The sequence below is a fragment of the Saimiri boliviensis genome, chromosome 2 (assembly GCF_048565385.1).
Source record: "Saimiri boliviensis isolate mSaiBol1 chromosome 2, mSaiBol1.pri, whole genome shotgun sequence".
Classification (NCBI taxonomy): domain Eukaryota; kingdom Metazoa; phylum Chordata; class Mammalia; order Primates; family Cebidae; genus Saimiri; species Saimiri boliviensis.
The window spans coordinates 145,047,997-145,068,920 of NC_133450.1; the positions used below are offsets into that span (position 1 = coordinate 145,047,997).

Below are 20,924 nucleotides of genomic sequence, written 5' to 3' on the forward strand. Positions count from 1 at the left end.
TCCAAGCATATTCCCTACTGGGCCTGACCAGAGAGGAATCAGATATTGCTGAATGGTAAATTTGGTGGAGGAGGGAATAGGAATGGTTTGATTTCCGGTCTAAAGGGGATATATGGGCTGAGGCAGATTGATGGTGCATGGATGACTGAGTGTTTTAAACAAATGGTGTAAGTGACAACCTGCATCTTGTATACGTAGCTTCATAAAACAACCTTTCTTGGTTGTTAAATGGAGCCAGATGATCTAATATAATATGGCTGAAGATTTGTGAGCCCTATTAGAATAATTCTAAAATGCTTTTATTATAGTTTTTGATCATTAAAGCAATTTATTTTCAAATATGCCACTTTGTTTCGTTTTTTTTTAAACCACTAGAAAAAAGTACAGAGTTTTATTATTCTCAACACCAGTGGCAGCGGTCTCTGTAGGACAGGGGAGTGAGTTCTGTTGACAGACAGGGATAGGTGGCTCATACTTGTGGGCGATGAGTAGGTTCCGCTTGACCACAATGACTGAGTCCCCCTGCACAGGAACATCTTGGAGATATAGCGGTCTTTGTTGATTGGCTTGGACTTCTTCTTGCCCTTGCCCCTCTTGGGTACCTCAGTCCACATCTCCTTCACGTTCTCCAGCACCATGTTGCAGTGTCTGTTGAAGGCCTTCACATGGCCCAGGAGCTTCTTATTGTTGCGGCAGTTGATGAGCACTTGGGTGTTGTTCTTGACGGACTGAGTGAGCACAGAGAGTGGACCCGTGTTAAATTCCTCCTCCTCTCCCTTCTGCAGCTCCTCCGGGGTCATCTCATTCTTGGGCTTGTTGAGGAGGCTCATGTTGGTCAATAAGCTCTCGGTTCACTCCCATTTCCTCTGCATTGCTGCTGCCTCCACATTTTTAAAATACAGAAAAGATTAAGAGAAAAAAAACAACTGGTATTGCCATTAACCAGATATCCTATTGTTAGTAATATATATGTATTCTGAATGAATCAGTAGATTTTGAACAGGTATCATTTGTTCATACTGCCTACCTGTTTTGTCCTCTGTGAGAAACATAGTCTCACTACCAGATGTTCTTCTTAAGCAATATTCTGGTAGTTGCCTAACACCACGTTGGACAGTTTTCACTGGCCAGGGACTGTGGCTCATGCCTGTAATCCCAGCACATTGGGAGGATCAGGTGGGTGGATCATCTGAGGTAGGGAGTTGGAGACCAGTCTGGCCATCATGGCAAAATTCCATCTCTACTAAAAATACGAAAATTAGCTGGGTGTGGTGACACGTGCCTGTAATCCAGGCTACTCTTGGGAGGCTGAGGCAGAAGAGTTGGTTGAACCTGGGAGACGGAGGTTGCAGTGAGCTGAGATCGCGCCACTGTACTCCAGCCTGGGCACCAGAGCAAGACTTCATCCCCCTGCTAAAAAAATAAAAGTTACTTCCAGGATAAAGGTATTTTTTTTTTTTTCCAATTTGCGTAGTAGGGAATATCAAGCTTTAATTTAGGATGGTCTCACATGAATGTGCATACTAGAGATTTATACCATTATAGAAAGAGAAGACACTTTCCGGTGTGACTCTCTTGTAAATATGGGTAATTGTGACCCATATTATTCCTTTTGAAAGTTAAACATTTTAATGGCAGAAAAGGGACTAACATTCCTAGCGTTCTTGCCTTTGTCATGTCATATTTGACAAATCTTATATAACGTATTTTTACTTTTCTCAAGACAATGAACATGTGTCAGTATATACTGTAGTTACTATCGCTTAAGTTTCTTATTTGGTTTGTAGCTTGGTTTTAAAATGATCCTGAGGCTCAAATTTGGCTTATGAGTCAAAACCCCTAAGGCGATCCCTTTTCTTGTTCATGTGTTAGAATAATCTTCAAATCTATGTTGACCTGAGAGCTTTTGAGGTCAGAAATGGGTTCTGCAATGCCCAATATCTGCCATATGAGGTTACTAGTCTGTATGCTAACTGGAACCTAGTGGAATGTCTACAAATAATGTTTTAGTCATAGATTTTGTTTCTATCCATTAAGAAGTCATCATTCTTAAAGCATTACCTGCTACTATATTAGACACATTCATTGTCTTTAATCAGCATTCATATGTTCCAGCCCATTCAATGCTAAACGAAACCCAGAAAGGTAAATTCACTTATTCACAGTCACATAGCAAATTGGTTAGTTATTGGATCCAAGTGCAGCAAATTTGCAAGGATTGCAAAGATTGCTTAAAATTGAATTGAATAAATGCTTGTTAGAAATTTGTAAAATATAGACAAAAAGATAATTTTTACAAGCCAGACACAGCTATTGATCACATTTTGGTAGATTTCAGGTGTCTTTATTTTTGAAAGTTTTTTTTATGCATGGATATTTGAAGGGGTACAATTAAGATAATTATGTGTTAGCCTTTTCTCCTCTGAGCCTTTTACTGTGTTTAGGGTCCTGAGGTCAAGGACTATGAGAAATACATGTAGTGGGGATTAATTCATTTCCTGCTTTTCGGTAAGTTTCCCAAGAAATCTATTGGGAATGCCTTATTATTTTTTGTTTCCATTGATCAGGACAAGGGTTACTAATGTGAGGGCTGTGGTTTTCATCCAGCATGCCAGTTCTGTTTATGCTCTGTCCAGCCAACCATTTTCCAAGTGCATCACAGTACTCACAAAGCAGAGTGATGGATCACTGCAGAATTAAGAAAAACAACTCAACCCAAAGCATGTTCTTCTAATGGCTCACTATTAAAATCATTCCTTTATATAATACTTGACCACTCTCTGACGTTTTCTTTTATATTTTATCTCAGTTTTATCTTCACAAGGCTGGTCTTAGAGGAATTCCAAATAGAACCCAAAGCCACCTTAGGTTTGACATCTTCTGACTAAAAGAACATGATCTTTTAGCTCTATTACCAGTTCTGTTACATCTTTGATGGAAAGTCCTTATAAGGGGCTAGAACGGTTTTTTTCAGTCTCTTAACAACTGTTTTGTTTTTACAAAATATACCATTTTAATGTTAAATTGGGAAAATATAAGTTAGCAATAGGAAAAAGAGAAGTTACTCATCCTATCACCCAGAGATAATCACTTTCAATACTTTATTATAAATTTTTTTGCCCTATCTCTTTCTGTATCTAACATAGAAAGGGAGTTGGAGACCAGCTCCAACTCTGTGTCTGTGTGTGTGTGTGGGGGTGTGTGTGTGTGTGTGTTTGTGTGTGTATAAGTGTAAATTTTCAAGAACTGGTGTAAGGTTTACATATGAATTTGCAGTCCACTCTTTCCATGTGGCAATATATCGTAAACATTTTTTATTTAGTTAAATGTAATAAAATATTGCTTCTCATGGCTGCATAGTCTCCCATCATGTGACCATCATTTATTTTACCCATTCCTTATTGTTAAATGTTTATATTTTGATTTTTTGATGTTTTTAATCATCTATAGATACACATCCTATAGCTAATATTTGCAAATATTAGCTTGAATATTTCCTTGGGGGAAGTTTCTAAGAGTAGAGTCACTGGAGCAGGAATGTATACAATATTTTGATGCATGATAGCTATTGCTGAGTTTTTGCAGAAAGCTTTGTGGCTGTTTGTATTTCTCCCATTGGTGTATAGAATGCCAATTTTGCCTTAGAGTTCCAAATCCTGAATATGATCATTTAAAAACATCTTTGACTATTTAATATGTGAAAAATAATATGTCATTGCCATTTGAATTTGTTAATTCTTTTAATACTTGTAAGGCTAAATAGTTTTTTAATTAGTTATTATAAGTTTTTTCCAATTGGCCTTTTCCTTATTGGGAGATTTGAAAAAAAAAATTTGAGTTGCAAATTTTTAAATACATTTCACTGTTAACTCTGTAGTATTTTACAAATATTTTCTCCCAGTGTGTTAGATCCTTTTTAAAATTTAATTTTTCTTTTTTGAGAGATGGGGTCTTACTGTGTCACTCAAGCTGCAGTGCAGTGCTATGATCTCTATGCGGTGGTGTGATCTCTGTGTAGTGGTGTGATCTCTGCTCACTGCAGCCTTAACCTGCCAGGCTCAAGTGATCCTCTCCCCTCATTCCTTCAAGTAGCTGGGATCACAGGTTCTCACTACACTCGCCTAATTTCTGTATTGTTTTTTAGACTTGGGGCTTGGCCGTGTTGTCCAAGCTGGTCTCAAACTCCTGAGCTTAGGCAGTCTGCTCTCTTTGACCTCCTACAAGTACTGGGATTGCAGGTGTGAGCCACCGTGTCCTACCTAGGTCCTATTTTTAAAGCCTTGTTTGTTGTGGGAGTTCATAAACATTTTAGAATCTGTAAATATGCACCATAAGGGATATTAGGACTATGTATTACTGCTAATACTCAGATTTTTCCCATGCCCTTTATTCTTCACCTTTAAAACTTCTCTTCAGCTTTTTAAGTACTCTTTTACAACCTTCTATTCCAGAATACTTTTAATAGGATCATTTATCTGTCCCAATTTGCCTAGGAATATTGTAGTTTACATGTATTGTCCTAGTACAGTTTTTAATAGTACCCCTTTTACTCTTAGAATATCCTTTTAGGGATGATAATTTTTTTTTTTTTTTTTTTTAAGACAGAGTCTTGCTCTGTTACCCGGCGCCAGGCAGGAGTGCAATGGCGCAATCTCGGCTCACCACAACCTCCACCTCCTGGGTTCAAGCCATTCTCCTGCCTCAGCCTCCTGAGTAGCTGGGACTATAGGCATGCGCCACGACACCCAGCTAATTTTTGTATTTTAGTAGAGACGGGGTTTCACCATGTTGATCAGGATGGTCTCGATCTCTTGACCTCGTGATCCCCCTGCCTCGGCCTCCCAAAGTGCTGGGATTATAGGCGTGAGCCACCTTGCCTGGCACGAATGATAAATTATATGGTCACCCTAATCTTTAAGTATCAGGACATCAGCAAGTACATAGCTGTGACATAATCCAATCAGAATCACTTTCTTGGATTTGGTTAAAATGGGGAGGGTAGGCCGGGCGCGGTGGCTCAAGCCTGTAATCCCAGCACTTTGGGAGGCCGAGGCGGGTGGATCACGAGGTCAAGAGATCGAGACCATCCTGGTCAACATGGTGAAACCCTGTCTCTACTAAAAATACAAAAAATTAGCTGGGCATGGTAGTGCGTGCCTGTAATCCCAGCTACTCAGGAGGCTGAGGCAGGAGAATTGCCTGAACCCAAGAGGCGGAGGTTGCGGTGAGCCGAGATCGCGCCATTGCACTCCAGCCTGGGTAACAAGAGCGAAACTCCGTCTCAAAAAAAAAAAAAATGGGGAGGGTACAGAAATCAAGCTTGCCCACATAGTGTTTTGTATTCTTAATGTGCAAAAGAGTTCAATGGGCATGTTTCAAAACACCCAACATACTATGATTATAAAATATTCTCTATATGGCATTATCTGTTTGATTCTTACTAATTCTTGTTGGACAAAATAATTACTCTAAAATTAGGTTGAAATCAAAGGTCTAGAATGAATTTTTTCACCCAACTGATTATCTGTTATGGCTAATGACTTGTGGTTTGGATTTTTTTCTATTTTCTTTGCTTTCTGTGTTATTCGTTTCTGGACATGAATTGGGAGAGAAAAGAGGGAACTTAATTAGTATTTTAGCATTACTTATGCTTTATTCTATCTCAAGGTGGTGAAATTTATGAGCTTATAGTCAGAAATAGGTTGGGACATCAATTGTACTCCTCAAAAGTTTTAGTTAATTTAGTAAAAATAAATGAACTTCCAATAAGGTGACTAAAATATTCCTAGTGACATACTTGAATATTTGAACAAACATACTTAATTCTTCTTGATGCAGGATCAGAATTTTCTGATCAAACTGAAGGCACATGACTCATGCCTAGCCATTGCATGCATTAACAGAATTGGAAATTTACTTCTGCCCCAGTGGATGTTCTGAGGTAGAGTTTCATGGCCACTGCCATAAAAGACCATAAATGTGTGTATTTATTCAACATTTCTAGAACCTTCTTTGCTCCTTGTTACTTATCCTTAGGAAGGTCATGGGGACATACCTGATATAGGAACAACAGGAAAGAGGTGACACTGGAAGGTGGGATAAACTTGATTTGTATCCGTGTCTTTCCCAGGTCAGCCTGGGCAGACCCTCACATTCAGAGAACCTTCAAGGTTGCCCTCTCCTCCTTCATGCAGCCATTTGCTGCATCGCAGAGGGACAGGGGGCCCTCTCAGTCTCATCTGCCTAGTTCCACTGGTCCTCCCACCACATCTGAAACCTTGCTCAACCAGTATCAGATGATTTTGTCTCCTGCTTTGAATATTCAGTTGTGGATTCTTAGCAACTTTCCCTTCCAAAGTCCTATGAGGAACCTTTCCAGAATTGCGCTTCTAGCCTCTACTCCCTGGAAATGGATTTGCCAAGATAACACAGCTAAAAGTGGGCTATCACCTTCACCTTTCTCCAGTTTTCCTTCTGGATCCCCCGACGGTGCTAAAGGCACTCCCATTTTCTTGAACTCTCAGGTTCAAGCCGTGCTTCTTTGTTGGTCTCTTCTTTCTCTCACTGCACGGCAGACCACAGCCACGGCCTGTCTGTTGTATCTTTTTAGTATTAAGTCCTTCCTTCCTGCCTATTTTCACCACACAATTTCGTGGTCTTACCTCCTGTGTGGGCCTTGCCGTAGCTTTCTTTGGTCCCATTTCTTTGTCATGTTTCTTCCCTGTAAAATTGAACTGTTTGTGCCATGCCTCTGTCTTCTTCATGAGTCCTGTGGTAAAGTTCTTACCTGCTCAGAACTTTTCAATAGCATCTCATAGGCTGTTGGATCAGATCCAAACTGTCGTATGTTACATAGGAAGAGTAAAAAGCAGTTACATCAAAGCCCACATATGAATCTATATAAAGTCCTCATAGAAATATATATATAATTAGCCTTCTGGGCTGCGTGGATTCAACCAACCTCAGATGCAAAATACTTAAAAATAACAACAAAAAATCAATCGCAATATAGTATAACAGCTATTTACATAGCATTTACATTGTATTGGGTGTTATAAGTAATGTAAAGATAATTTAAAGTATACAGGAGGATGTGTGTGTAGTCTGTATGCAGATGCTATACCATTTTATATTTGGGGCTTATGCATCTGCACATTTTGGTATCCATGGCGGGTGGGGGGTTGTCCTAGAACCAGTCCCCTTGATACTGAGGGACAACTGTACTTGAAAGCCAAAATGAGAAGGAATGCATTTAGCAGGAAGCTTTTCTGCCTAAGTAGTGTGATGTTTTGAATAGTGAGGTATTTGACAACTCCTTAATAATCTCATTAATCAAATGAAAATGCTCTAAAATGGATTGTAGTGATGCTTGCACATATCTGTGTATGTACTAAAAATCACTGAACTCTATTTATTTTGAGATGGAGTCTTGCTCTGTCACCCAGGCTGGGATGCAGACATGCGATCTTCGCTCACTGCAAACTCCTCCTCCTAGGTTCAAGCAATTCTCCTGTCTCAGCTTCCCAAGTAGCTGGGGTTATAGACATGCGCCACCACACCAAGCTAGGTTTTGTATTTTTAGTAGAGACAGGGTTTCACCATATTGGCCAGGCTGGTCTTGAACTCCTGACTTCAAGTGATCTGCCCGCCTCGGCATCCCAAAGTGTTGGGATGACATTTTAAATGGCTGAGTTGTAGGATATGTATGTGATATACATAAAGCTGTCATTTAGAAAAAATTTATTACCTGTACTTTATAAAATTCCTGTGGCACCTGTTACAGTACAAAACAAGCAATAAGTAATGACTTAATTGCCTCAGCAATAATATTTATTAAGAATATGTGGAAAAAATACTTCATCATGGAAAGTTTTCCCACCTCTACATTCTCAAGTATAGTTTGTTGGTGATTAGAATAACGGAGCAGTCATTTCATTTAGTATGTGGTATATCGACAGGTTTCTAAAAAAAAAAAAAAAAAAAAAAAAATGTTGGCCAGGTGCGGTGGCTCACACCTGTAATCCTAGCACTTTGGGAGGCTGAGGTGGTTGGATCAGCTGAGGTCAGGAGTTCAAGACCAGCCTGGCCATCATGGTGAAACCCCATCTTATTAAAAAAATAAAATAAAATAAATAAAAAATTAAAAATTAAAAAATACGTTGATGGTGAGTATATTTTGGAAAGCCATGAGTACACAACACGATAAAAAAGAAATCATTCTAAAGTATTAGACTACAGCTTTTGGTTTTTGAAACCTTGCCCCAGCTCATTAGTGGGTGTGAATGTACGGGTATGGGTGTGATTTTACAAACTCCTGGAAATATCACCCAACTTAGTGATGCCTGGTGATTCAGTATTTTCTTTTTTTGATTTAAGTGTTTTGCATTTAGTTGATTTAATTTCTGTTAACTTCCTTATTGGTTCAAGTAAGCGAGTATAGTTTATGTGAAGCACTGTTTCCATTAGATGACTTAATGACTTTTGTACCTTTTCTGTGATGAAACATTTCAGGGGAAAGGTTGCATATATGACAGCTAGTTTCTGATCATTTTTCTGAAAACTGAAATCACATTTATTATGCTTCCCCCCAAGGTTATTTTCATATATTATTGGGTCAGTGTATTAAAAATAATGTCTGAGTATATAGTGCTATTATTCATACAGCATTTGTTGGGTCATGAGGCCTAAGCTAATAACTGTTCCAAGAGCCATACATTATATCTTGGATTATGATGTCTCTTCCCCTTTAACTCTAGTTTTTGCTTCTTGGATCATTTCCATGAGTTGTGGAGCAAGAGGAGAGACTCAATTTGAATTAAGAGGCTAATTGGTTTCACTTCCTCATTTTTCAGGCAAATGGTAGGAAGTCATCATATGTGCAGACCTTACTAAATATTAATAAAATGCACCAATGTGCTTTCTTTAATTTTACTTCCTCAAGGAGTAAATCTGGTTGTAAGAGTGTCCTTTCTCATTTCCTGCCTCTGGTTATACATTTCAGGGTGTGATACTTCCAAGCCAAGAGATTCTTCTCTTAGCAGGAAGAAGGCACATTTCCACGTGCAATTTACCTGAGAGTAAGGAAACGGGCATTTATTTATTTTAGGCTCAGGTCGACTATTGCTATTTCTGAAGAAATTGAAAGGGAAAGACAGGAAGAGAGAGTCCTGCTCTGTTACCATTTTATTGCATATGTGTTGCTGTTGCTGGATTGAATACTGAGGAAACATATGGCCATTACGCGAAATAAATTAGAGGACAAAATTTAAATGAATGAAACAAACCATAGGGTACCCTTTTTAACTGGCAGGTGAAATTGTCTTGACTTCAAAATTGGTGGTGCCAGATGTTTCTCCTCTCTTTTGGACAGCACATGCAAATACACAGAAGCATCATAGGACTGCTTTGGAATAATTATAACCTAAAAGAACAGGGGCATTTCATATACCTATCTTCGAAGTTCTCTGAGCATTCCTTACAAAGGGGCCACTTCTGTCTCCAATGACAAATGTTTCGGCTTTTTACAAAAGCCGAATCTTATATTTTTTTTGTTTTAAGGGAAGTGAGAACCCAAATGATTTCCTAATGTTTCTCTTCATGGCATAGTTGGATTCTCCCAAATTAGCCATTTGGAAATGATTACTTTAAAGAATCCTTGCTGGGTGGTTTAATGCCAATGATGAGACCACCCCCCGCCCCCCAGCAGGTACTATGGTTTTTGATCAACCTCAACATTTCCCCCCAAGAGAGAATTTTAAAATGTGAACAATGCACAGGTTTGGCTTGTTTGTACATGTGTCTTTGTTTTAATCCTGCTCTTTTTTCTTTCTTAAGAAAGAAAAATGGATTTCTTAAGAAAAGGGAAATATTTCTCTAATTTTTCTTTTAACTGACTATTAGGTGCCACATGAACAGTGGACTTCTAAAAGTCCTTAAAGGTTAGTAATTGCTCTGCATGTGCAGATTCAGTAACTATTGTTTTCCATGATGCTTTCTACCTTGCAGATCCTTTTGTGGTTTTATGCTTATTAGGCACACTTGGAACATATGTAAGTCCTTCTTAGTATTCTCAGTGTCATTATTTGAAATTATTGGGATAATATTAGCTCGAAAGCATGCTGCTTTCTGCAGTCCGAAAACCTGTGTATTTTTTTGACTTCCCAAATCATTGCTTCTCTTAATTGGGGCAGTACTTGGCTGGCTCCCTCTAGCACCTTAATTCCCCTACCTCGAAAGATAATTATTTTTAGAGGCTCAAAATGAAGAGCCACATGAGTAAAAGAAAAAAAATCTTGACATATTAACCTTGAAAGAAGATTGCTATAGTTTTAGTCAACTTATTTGAATTATTATTTGAATACATAGTGAATACTAGGTGACATGTTTTTTTTTTCCTGCCTCATGAAAAATTTAATAGTTTTTAATGCTGTACAACAACATACAGTGAAGGAAAATGATCATGAAATCCAACGCTGGAGAGAAAACCCTTGAGGTTATCCAGGCCAATTCGCTCATCCTTAGCTCTCATTGGCCAAGTGGGTCTCCTGTGGACAGGGCTGGGAGGGCCCCTGACTTCAGGTGACGTTCTTTCTGTGCCACACCTCTGTCTGTAGCTGATATCCTGATGAAAATGAAATAAGGTGGAAAACAGCATTTCAAATCCATCTTGAGCCGTTTCTTCTGTTACAAATGTAATTCATTGTTTTCTTTTGAGGAGGACCATATGAGCCATTCTATACTGAAGAAGTATTTGCAGGGTTAATAAGGACTTCAGAGTGCTTTTCAGAAGTGCATCTCATTATTTCTAATCCACTGCATTTTTAAAGTGTGCAGTTTATGTGTGCCTTAACAGTCTGGATTGCATGTGTCACTTTTTTTTATTATCTGGGAAAAGTTAAATTCTGTGGGTGGTGTATTAAGTTTGAAGGGTTCCCACTTTTTAAAATCCGTTATTATTATGACTTCATATTTTTATATCATCCTGCTTCCCAAATAATGTTCAGTGAAGTCCCAGTTTTCTCCAAAAGAAGTGTGCATGTAGCAATGGTGCCAGGTTTTGTTTTTTTTTTTTTTTTTGAGACAGTGTCATACTCTGTTACCCAGGAGTGCAGCTGTGCAATCTCAGCTCACTGCCACCTCTGCCTCCTGGGCTCAAGTGAGCCTCCTACCTCAGCCTCCCTAGTAGCTGGAACCACAGGCACGTGCCACCACTAATTTTTGTATTTTTAGTAGAGATGGGGTTTCACTATATTTCCCATGCTGGCTTTGAACTCCTGGGCTCAAGCAATTTACCCACCTCGGCCTTGGCTTCCCAAAGTGCTGGGATTATAGGCGTAGCCACTGTGCTCCACCAGATGGTACCGCTGTATAAATGAGTGTGTGTGTGTGTTTGTGTGTGTGTGTGTAACTTAGTGACCAACAAGATTCTTACCTTTTCTTTAGCTAAGGAGATTTATATCATAGGAAGTGAAATTATATCCCAGGTTTTGCAGCCTGCTCTGACTCACACATTAGCAGAAGATGCTCAGTCATGTCTATGTCCTTGCCTTTGAGGCCTAGAGAATGTAGGACACAAATCAAATCCTCCGTTTCATCCTTTGTGGGTAGCCCTCATGTCGATGCTGTGAACCTTCTAGGTGTACAAGAGTGCTTTTCATTGGAATGAATACACATTTCAAACTCAATGTCCTCCCTCTGCAAACTCTTTCCTCTTCAGGCTTCTCTAAGAATCTAGTGTCTCCATCCATCAATCCCAAAATCTAAGAGTTTCCCCTTTGTCATCTCCTCTCTTTTTCACTTCATCCATCTCCAAACTATCACTCTCCTCATCCCCATGCAAACTTTTTAAGGATTTTTTTGGTGTTTGGATTATTGGAATAACCTACTAACTTGTCCTTAACAATCATCAATTCTTTACTTAGCATAAATGGAGGCCTATCACTACCCTGGTTTAAATTCCAAAACTGTCCAGTGCACTTAGAGTGAAATCCAACTTGTTTCCTAAAATATAATGGTCCAGGTGACTTGGCCAGTGTTTCTGTAGCCAGTGCTCCCACTTTGCCTCCTACCTCTCTCCCATCCAGTTGCTATGCCACAACCACACTGGCCCTCTTATACCTCCAACATTTAGCTAAATGTGTTCCCATTTCAGCCTTCATGTCAGCTGGTCAACCGCTTGGAATGCTGTTTCCTTCTAATTTTCTTGTTGCTGATTCTTGAATATTAGCTTTTATGTACTTTCTTAAGAAGGTCTCTCAAAGCAGCAGACAGGTCACTCTGTATTTCATCGTCCTTTAATTCTTTAATGCATAGCATCCATCTCTGTTAGATATTTTATTATTCATCTATCTGTATGTCATCTGCTTACACTTGCATGTTACCTCTGTGAAAGTAATGACTGTGTCTGTCCTGCATCCTTGATACTAGAAGAACATCTGACATGCAGTCTATATCCAATAAAATTAAGAATAAACAATTCAAGCTAAAAATCTCCAAACCCTCTGAATTTAAATACTGAAATGCTGGTGATGGTTATCCCAGTTATTTTGGGAATAGAGAATTTGAGTCAGGGCTGAGACTAGGTAAGGTGAGTAAAAGCACTTGCCACTGGATGAAAACCAAAGGCAGCTTTTCAGGTGCCAATATGGTGCATTATAGTACTGTTAATGATCCTGTCTTTATTTTGTTGATTGTGGTTTTTGGGCATTAATTTTGACTTCAAAAATATTGCATTAAAATATTATTTCTCTTGATTACTGAAATTTTAGTGTCCCTTTCCCATCATATAGCCTTTTATTAGACTATTCTCTCATTTTTCTACTTGATTTTGCATTGTAAATTATAGCTAACATTTATTATCTTATTTTCTACTAAGCACTGCTTTACTTGGATTAACTAATTGAAAACTCAGAGCAGAGCTGTAAACTAGGTAGTGGTATTTGCAGATGAGGAAATAGGCTTAGAGAGGACAGGTAATTTACCCAAGGCCTCAGGACTATTAAGAGAAGGAACTCGAACAGGTAACATATGCATAATATGTTATGTAGATAGAAATAGATGTATAAAGTGGAAAGGAGATTAGAGTCTTTAACATCCTGGAATATTTTCACTACTGTTCTTTCTCAAGTTCTTTAAATAAATTTTCAGTGAGCAAAAGTTTAATGCTTAGGCATGGAAGTGCTGACCTGCTAATTGTGTAAGGAAGATGAAGAAGAGGGAACAGAATGAATGTCATTGAGATGCTGTAGGACATTGGTCCCCAATCATTTTGGCACCAGGGACCAGTTTTGTGGAAAACAGTTTTTCCAGAAATGGAGGTCGGGTCGGGAGGCGGGGTTGGTTTCAGGGTTAAACTGTTCCACTTCAAATCATCAGGCATTAAATTCTCATAAGAAACATGCAACCTAGATCCTTCGCATGCACAGCTCACAGTAGGATTCATGCTCTTGTGAGAATTTAATGCATAGGAGGCAGAGCTCAGGCGGTAATGCTTGCTTGCCTGCTGCTCACTTGGTGTGCAGCCTGATTCCTATCAGGCCAGTCAGTGACTAGTGCTAGTCTTTGGCCCTGGGGATTGGGGACCCCTGCTTTTGGACACTCAATGTGGTTCATATATTTCTTTGATCACTGTTAAGGAGCACATTAGAGGATATGAAAAAGATTTCCTGTTGAGGGCATATACTGCTGAGACCATGTGACCTTAAGGTATTTAATGACTTTGAGAAAAAGTTTTTTAGTAAAAAAAATCACTGCGCACTAACACATCAAAATATGTGTTATATTTTGTTAGTTAATTGTAAAAGGTAAAACTCTGAAAGCTGGAATAAAATATATATGTTTGAGCCTTTTTAAAGACATAAATGAAAGAAAACACTAAAGGAAAGCTTAGATTAATGACAGTAGTCATTTCTTTCATAGTGCAAATTTATGTGCCAGTTTTGTCAACAAATGAAAATAAAATAGCAAATTGGGGAAATATGTGTAAATAAGTTTAAATCTGTGTTTAAAAACTATAAATTGTTTTTAAAAAGGAATAGGACAGGTTGGACGTGGTGGCTTACTCCTGTAATCCCAGCACTTTGGGAGGCAGAGGCAGGCAGATCACCTGAGTTTGGGAGTTCGAGACCAGCCTGGTCAACATGGAGGCACCCTGTCTCTTTAAAAGAAGAAAAAGAAGAAAAAAGAAATAGGAAAAACACCAAGTCCTTAAACAATTAAAACGAAAGGGGCAAGTTCATAGAAGAAATAGAAATGAATAAGAAAAGTATGAAGCATGTTTCTTCTTGAAAGTAGAGATATAAATTTAGTTTTGTCTCTCAAATTTGTAGATGTTAAAAAAATACAGTATTTTCAAAAGTGGGATGGGTGGTGGGTCTGTGGATGTGTCAGCTGGTACAGTTATGGGACTGCCACAGCCTTGCCAAAGATTAAATCCTTGCGCTAATCACATTTCTATGATACTCTCCTAAGGAAGTAGAGATTCAGGCGAAGATTTTAGTTCAAGGATGTTTATTAGAGCATTATATATAAAAGCAAAAAATTTAGAAACACTCAAAATGTGTTATTCCAGGGTAATTGTTAAATTATCACACATCTTTATGATGTTTTTTCAGTTAATTTTTTTTTTTTTTTTTTTTTTTTTTTGAGACAGAGTTTCGCTCTTGTTACCCAGGCTGGAGTGCAATGGCGCGATCTCGGCTCACTGCAACATCCGCCTCCTGGGTTCAAGCAATTCTCCTGCCTCAGCCTCCTGAGTAGCTGGGATTACAGGCAAGCGCCACCATGCCCAGCTAATTTTTTGTATTTTTAGTAGAGACGAGGTTTCACCATGTTGACCAGGATGGTCTCGATCTCTTGACCTCGTGATCCACCCGCCTTGGCCTCCCAAAGTGCTGGGATTACAGGATGGAGCCATCAGCTAATTATTAATCATTTCTGAAGAGTAATTAGTATCAGAGAATAATTGTCACAGTATGTTAAGTGAGTAACAATACACTATTGTTGCACAGTTCTATTTTTTGTTTTTTTTGAGACAGGTTCTTGCTTTGTCACCCAGGCTGAAATATGGTGACGCAATCAGTGCTCACTGCAGCTTTCCCCTTTTGGGTTCAAGCGATTCCTCCACCTCAGATTACCAAAGGGACTACAGGCGTGCCATCACCACACCTGGCTAATTTTTTTTTTTTTTGTGTGTTTTGTAGAGACAGGGTTTCACCATGTTGCCCAGGCTAATTTCGAACACCGGACCTCAAATGGTCCAACCACCTTAGCGTCCCACAATGCGGGGATTACAGGCATGAGCCACTATGCCCAGCCTGTTGCAGTTTTATTTTAGAACAAGAACAGAAAAAAAGTACATTTACCTGGGTTAAAAAAAAAAAAAGACTGGAAAGATATGTAAAAATGGTCAAATTTTAAAATAGTTTTCTATAATAAATATTTGTAAGTTTTATTAATGGGAAAAATGTTTAGTGTATGAGAGCGTAAGACCAGGAGCTCTGGACAGATAGGAGACCTTGGAAGGTTCCAGTCTGTCTTCTTCCTCATTAGCTGTCAACCAGCAGAATCCTTGCATGAGTCAGTTCTCTCATTTGTAAAATCAGTGGGTTCAGAGCTTCTCAAACCTTTTCTCCAAAGTACACCCAGAGGCAGAGAGAATGAACATGTACTCTTAGGAGCAGAGAATGGGGAGAAGTTGAGCAGATTGGCTCAAAGTAACTTGCTGAATGAGTTTTAGCAGGAAAATTTCTTGCAAACTTCCTGTTCTCCAAATTATACTGATGCTAGTTTAAAAAAATTTTTTGGAGATATTTATATACCATAATTTACCTTTTTATGTATTTGTTTAGAGACAGAGTCTCACTGTTCCCCAGGCTGGAGTGCAGTGGCACAATTTCAGCTCACTGGAACCTCCGCCTCCTTGGTTCAAGCGATTCTCCTGCCTCAGCCTCCTGAGTAGCTGGGATTATAGGCACCTGCCACCATGCCCGGCTAATTTTTGTATTTTTAGTAGAGACGGGGTGTCCCCATGTTGGCCAGGCTGGTCTTGAACTCCTGACCTCAAGTGATCTGCCCATCTTGGCTTCCCAAAGTGCTTGATGAATTACAGGATGAACCACCATGCCTGGCCTAAAATTTACCATTTTAAAGTGTACAAATTTATGGGTGTTTTTTAAAGCATATTCAGAAAGTTCTGCAACCAATTGATGTTAGTTTTTAATACACAAATGTTTACTGTGGGCACACTAAGAAAATGCTCTTGCACTTTTGAGTAACCTTGGATGATCCAGGTGATATCTTCTGGGAGGATTTTACCACATTGAGAAGTCCAGGACTACATGACCTTTTAATACTTTCAGTAAATGAATTTTCAATGTGTTTTGCCTGTCTTTTTCTTTAAAATAACTTAACTGGGTTAGTTATTATTAATAGTCCTGATTAGCACTAAATTACCTCTCCAGTTTCTACTTGTAGTTGGTTATACTGAATTTAGTTCTATTCTGTGTTACATTTAAAAAATTGTCTAGGATCTTCTGCAAGACCATGCTGGGGACAAATGGTTAACTGTACTCAACTCTTGCCCTCAACAGACAGTTACTAAAGCCAGGAAGTTATGGCAACTTTGATCTTAGAGGCGCTCTGTTTCAAATGCAGGTTTCAATCTAAGTGGAGGAAAATGTGCAGAAAACAGAATACAAATATTTTAAGGTAGTTAAAGTCTGGAATATGGACACACCATGGATTGAGTTTTGACTCAGTGTTATTAAAATACTGTTATCTTTGTAGGTGTGGATTGATGGTGTGTTTATGGGTAGAAAATTCCTCCTTACCGTTTCTACTTTCACTTTATCCAACTGTGTGGAAGGAGCCGAAGTTCAGATGAGGTGGGGCTGAGGTTTCATGTTTCAGACTCTCAGCTTAAACCAGGGGACCTGAAGCACAGTTATTCTAATTATAATTCAGTTCTGTGAGTCTGGGGTTTTGTTCTTGCCTGTTCTTTACCTGAGTGCTGGCCATGTAAGAGGCTGGGGCGGGAGCATTCATCCTGAGCCTTCTCATTTGTTACGGTCTTCAGATTAGACTTCTGATAGTTGACAGTATCTCCAAATGCACTCATGAAAGGCCCTGGCAGTGTGAAATGAATATATTCATTGTGCAACTTTAAAGGCTACAGTTTTGATAACTGTTTTGGCATGATAAGGAACCTTGGGGGAAAAAAAGTAGAAGTGGTACGGACTTCCCTCCGCCCGTGAGAGACCCTGCTAAGGTGTGTTTTCTGCCTCCCCGTTTTTTAATCCTTCAGAATAAAGAGGCTAGACCATGTGGACCCTTAAAATTCCTGGTGGTATTCAGTGACTTTTTTTTCCAGGGCCCTTGTATGGAAATGGGCACCAATGTCCTTCAGAGTAGTGGCAGTAGTAAGTGACGTTTTTAAAGCATTGAGCAATGCTTCTTCTTATGTAGTTTGGCCTTGGCAGCTCTTTTAATAACATAGTAGTCCAAGAAGCCAGTTCAAGTGAGAGAAAGAACCAACGAGTCCATGATTGCTTTCAATAATAAATGCTAATCTATTACCATTAAGAAGGTAACATATGATTGGATTTAGAATGGTCATTTTTGACAGAACTGTTTCCAGACTACATCATGCAAACAGGCAAAATAATCAGTGTAAACATCTATTTGCTTTGTGTGGATCAGACACAGAGTTAATACAGATTTGTGTTGGAACTTGTATGTGGGAATCCTGTTGTGTTGTAAAGATCTTGGCAAAAAGAAAAAAATGGTCTAAAATGAAAGAATTAGGTTGTGTGAGAGAGTGTGTGTCTAATGTGATGTATTCTGACAGCTTACTAAGTGATGCACTCTGTCGTAATATATTTAGTTTGTTTGATGATTGTTCTGATAGGAAGAGATGTGAAATGAATTGGGGATTGCTGTCTGCGCATTAACTTGATCTAGCGATTAGGGAAGAAAAATTAGTATTCCTTATAGCCAGTCACGCACACTGGATGAAGTGGCCTTTTTCATAGCGTAATTCTTAAATAGTTTCATTTCTGGGCATTTAATGAGCTGGGATTAGAAAAGGTAGAGTACTTGCCTGAGGGTGCAAATAACTTTTATGGGGACATTTTAAAGTCATATTTATATAGACCATTGAAAGAGTAGGGTTTTTCTGGGACTCACACTCTTGTGTGTTGATTTGCTTGTTAAAGTTATTAAATGACTTGATTGGAGATATATTTAAATTAGCAAAAATGAGACCCTTCTTTCTCCCCCAGACATTTTATGTAAGGGCTTATTGCTAGATTTTATAGTATCAGTGGTCTTGGAAACAAGAGTCATATTTCTTTAGATTGGTCAGGGTTACTTGTGCTTTTCATTGCCCTGGGCTGTGAAAAGACATTAGTCATCACTGCATTCTTGAAGCAATCTACTAGTAGAAAAGTCTGCTGTTTTCATTCAGTGAAAGAGAATTGTGAAGTCTCTTACACTTTTCATTTTCATGTGGCCTTAGGAAACAACATAATTTTATGTAAGTTGGGAACAGCTGTTTTTTTATTATACCAAAAATTTTCATACTAATCAGTACTAGGTTGTTAAAATGTCCATTTCAAACTCAGCGAGTATTTCATAATTCTATAAAAATAGGAGAATGACACATGAAATTTGGGTTACACATTTGTTAAGAATAATTCATTTGTCTCTGACATAGAACTGTATGGAACAAAGAAGCTGAGTTTTTTGCTTTGTTGATGTTTTAGTCCGTATGCATTTGGCCTTCTTGTATCCACAGGTTCCATATCCATGGATTCAACCAACGTTAGATAGAAAATATTTTTTTAAAAAACCCACAAAAACAATACAACAGTAAAAATAATACAAGTGATAATACAGTATGACAGCTATTTACATAGCATTTACATTGTATTAGGTATTATAATTTAGAGATGTTTTAAAGTATATGGGGGTTGTGTATAGGTTATGTGCAAATATTACACTACTTTATATATGGGACTTGAGCATCTTGGATTTTGGTGTCTGAAGATGGGAATGCTGGAACCAGTCCCTCATGGATACCAAGATAGGGCTGTGCTTTCTTTTTGGCTGAATTCTGATCTAGTGCCAAATAATATCTTAATTTACTATTTTTATTATTCTACCTATAATATTTGCATCACACAGATTTTTCTTACATGAAGCTTTGCCTTCACTTTGAATTCACAACATTTGTATGATAAAATCAAAGTGTGAACATTAAGTTCTTGAGTGAAATTTACCTGGAACTTAGGGGCTGGCTAATTGGAAGATGGCACCAAGATTCAAAGTGGGTTCCTTTAATTGAAATAATATTAAGAAATTAAAAATTATGTTAAAGGGAGAAAAAATGGGTGTAGTCAAAGCCTGGATGAGATAATTTTAAATTGTGGACAGTAGAAATGAATTATTTCAGATTTTGGATAGTTGTGAAAATCGTGCCCAGCCCAAGCTTGGGCATCTGAAGACTGGGCTTGAGTCTTGGAACTGCCTCCTCTTAGCCATATCATCTCAGCCATGTTGCCTCACCTCTCCAAGGCCTTTTCTGTTCTGTGGAATGAGGATAAAGACACCTATCTCACAGATTTTTGAGAGGATAAAATGGCAATATATTTCAAAATGCTTGCAAAGGATAGAGGATTGAACACAAATCTTTTATATTCAGGAGGTGGTGACTACTGTGTCCCCTGTGTGTACATTGGAGATTATTTTTAAAATGTGTGTGTGGGGAGATGGGGAAGCATAGTGGGTGGTGGTTTATGCCTGTAATCCTAGCACTTTGGGGAATTGAGGCAAAACAATTACTTGAGTCCTGGGCGACATAGTGAGACCTCATTTGTAATAAAAATAGAGAGAGAGACAGAGCGCGAGCAAGCACGCGCGTGTGTGTGTGTGTGTTTTGCATGCACACATGCACTTTTCTGACAGATAAGTACTTTGGGGGAGAATTAGCAGCCCTGGATTTGGTTTTGGCTCCATCAGTTTTTTTTCGCTGGATGACAACTTTTTCTTTATCATGATTGGCCTCCAGAAGAGTATCATGAGGATGAGTTACTTAATAGAATTTTATAAATAGAAGATGTATAGAGAGTAGGAGAGGAGGAAGAGAGGATGCCCTCCATTCCATTGTCTTCATTGTCCTTCATTTGATTGGTATTTGTACTAGTCAGAGTTCCAGCAGGAAATGGATGGCACACTCCAGTGCGGGGATTGAGGAGTGGAGCAGATGTTAAGTAACTTGTAAGAGCTGGTGCAGTAACCTGGGGCCAAGCAATAGCTAGGCAAGGCGAGGGAGCAGATGTTGGAACGCAGAGAGAGCATCAGTATGGAGAGAGCCACCCAGCAGGATCTGGGACCTTCTAAAGGCAACATAGCACATCTGTGCTGCCCTGCAGAGAGGAAGCTAGGAGAAAAAATGCCCCTTCCTTTTTCTCCTGCTCTCTGGTTTCCTATTGGCTAAGCTCAAGCAGAAGACATAGTATAACGAAGCTGTTGAAATCCCTATTGGTCAGCCTTCTCGGGGTACCCAGCAAGATGAGACGACGAAGAAAGGATCCGTGGGTGTGTTTCTGGCAACAGGAAAATATCAGAAAGTTGATTTTTGGATTATTTTTTCTTTCCTCTTAACTTTTCCTGACTCATTCATCAGTCACATGTTTGGCACCTACTTGGAGTTTGCATTAGTGTGATCTCCAGTGTGTGGACAATGCCCAGGGACTTGGTGACTGTATTCAAGAAAGTACCAAGTGTTGATTGCCCTTGTCCAATGTGATTTCATTGAAACACATGCCAGTGTGCTTATGCTTCATCTGATACTTTCTCTCTTTTTTTTTTGTGGTGCGAGGTGGTTATAAGTGTGTAAAAATTTCTCAGGTGACCAGGAGAAAAAA

The 20,924-nt window shown here is 38.8% G+C and overlaps 1 protein-coding gene and 1 pseudogene across 2 annotated transcripts in view; one reads left to right on the forward strand and one right to left on the reverse strand.

Annotated features, from left to right (window-relative positions):
* The window catches only part of GNAQ (G protein subunit alpha q), a 341,433-nt gene that overhangs the window by 107,438 nt on the left and 213,071 nt on the right, over positions 1-20,924 (forward strand). The window lies entirely within an intron of this gene.
* Positions 364-830, reverse strand: LOC141583441 (small nuclear ribonucleoprotein Sm D2 pseudogene; annotated as a pseudogene).